Raw genomic sequence first — 1,982 nt, forward strand, 5'->3', positions numbered from 1 at the left:
GAAATACACATATTTTGTAAATAATTAAAACAACTTTGAAAACTGCAAAAAAAAAGAAAAATGTAGAACGTGATCAGTGGTCTTGGCCACACAAAATGAATTCCATAGCTCAAACTCCCATTCTCCCAACAGGAGCTATTGGTCTCACAACCTAGAGGGACTGCAACAGACCCACAAAGGGAACCGTCCCACCTAGCCCAGCCCAAAGCTTGGCAGTGACAGTTCTAAGCAAGTCAGCAAATCCATCTGCTAACTGGCAGCAGTGGGAGAGCACGGCGCGTCATGTGTCCAGCATGTGTGGCCCCATCTGACTCAGAGGAAAACACACGCAGCCCTGCATCTGTGCTGGAGGTCGCATGTCAGCCTCGGTCGCGCCCCACCCCCGCTTGCAGACCACCTCCCCTCCCCCTCGCCTGCTTGGAGCCTCAGCTGGAACTCAGCAGGTCCCCTTCCAATTTGCTGCACATTCGGGAGTTCCTTATTCTCAAGGGAAGAACTCGTTGTCATGGGGATGTGAGCCTCCCAACCCTGAGACCCGCCGAGAAGGCCAAATCCTTTCCGCAGCAGTTCTCCTGGTCTCCCGGGCTCTGCGGTGGCTGCGCGGGCCTGTCCTGCCCTGTTGGGGAAGGGTTTAGGCTCCAGATACTTTGCGCTTGTGGGGAGGAGCGGGCATCAATTAAAGACACTAGGTAAGAGAGGAAAGGGGAAAGAAGACAAATGGATAAGAAGGTTTTATTAAAAGTTCCCGGCCGCTCTGCCCTTTCCCCCCACCCGCCGGGACTCCTGAGTCCGTTGCTGACTCTGGTTCTGGGTGGGGATGGCAGACACTCTGCTTTCCTCTCAACGGCTTCCAAGAACCGCGGGGCATTTTTTAAAGTTTCTGGAACGAAGCACAAGGAATGAAGCTTTAACGTCTCCAGCCCCTTCAGCCTGGGACTGAAAAGTGAGGGGTGGGAGGTGGGAGGCGATCGGAGCGACCAGCTGAGCCCTGTGATGGTGGGTGGAGCTGGCTGGGCCGGGTGTCAGCGATCAGAGACCCACTGGGGGCGTGCCCGCCGGGACCAAAGCGCAGCCGCCGCTCCCCGCAGGAGGCGGTGCGCAGACTCCTGTTGAGGGGGCGGGGGAGGGCTGGGGATGCGGTCACGTGCGCCAGGCGGGTGCTGGGGCCAAGACCCGTCACCCCTGGGCCCGCCCACTCCTCAGAACCCACCGGGGCACCTAGGCAGCACCAACCTTACAGACCTCAGCTACTGCAGAGTCTCCCGTTCCTCACTCCAGGGTGGCTGCCCCGGGGGGGAAGCTCCAAGCCCATCACTGACGGTCCTGGAAACCCTTTCATCTCTGCTCCATCAGCGGCAGCTCTTTGATTATTTCAGTCACCAGGCTTTGGAGCCTCCAACCATCACGATGCTGTAAATCCGTGGGTGCTTGCTGGCTCAGAGTGGGGCACGTGTATACCCAGGGGTACCCCCTTTCCTCAGCCTTCTTCCCTTCTCCTGCTGCCTCCCCACCCCTCAAGCCTTTGGAACTTGTGGTTGCAATGAACCCTAGATTTTTTTCCAAGAGTCTTTTTCCCTTTAGCCTTTCTGTGCACCCACCCACTCTGACACCTGACATTTTCCTGCAACTCCACCCTTCCTCCCGTTAGTGCGCAAGTGCTGGTGTACGCCTCTTCCCTTCCCCTCCATCATCTGTCCAGTGAGATGTCAGCTCACCCAACAGGCGAGAACACAGCGAGTCCACAGACAACTGCCCACTCAGTCCCGGAGAGGAGGCTGCACCTAACAGCAGGCCAATGAGGAAATAGTGCTTTTGACAACCCGAGGCATCATGTTTCATGAGCCAGCCAAATGTAGAAAGGATTAACTGCTTCACCCAATAAGCCCACATCTGTAGTTATAGTCTGACTGGGATAAAATTACCCTGGTTATTAATCCTTGTGCTTTAGGGTATAAGCTGATCACCAGCTGGGATCAGGACAA

At 56.0% G+C, this 1,982-nt stretch overlaps 1 long non-coding RNA gene across 1 annotated transcript; it reads right to left on the bottom strand.

The window, feature by feature from the left end:
- Positions 1 to 716: 716 nt before the first annotated feature.
- On the bottom strand, positions 717 to 1,704 carry LOC141568361 (uncharacterized). The gene is made up of 2 exons (XR_012491514.2): positions 1,234 to 1,704; positions 717 to 880 (listed from the first exon to the last, which is right to left on the bottom strand). It is a non-coding gene; the product is annotated as an uncharacterized LOC141568361 (long non-coding RNA).
- Positions 1,705 to 1,982: the final 278 nt, after the last annotated feature.

The sequence above is a fragment of the Rhinolophus sinicus genome, chromosome 1 (assembly GCF_057876585.1).
Source record: "Rhinolophus sinicus isolate RSI-liver-muscle chromosome 1, RSI-T2T, whole genome shotgun sequence".
In the NCBI taxonomy this organism is placed as follows: Eukaryota; Metazoa; Chordata; class Mammalia; order Chiroptera; family Rhinolophidae; genus Rhinolophus; species Rhinolophus sinicus.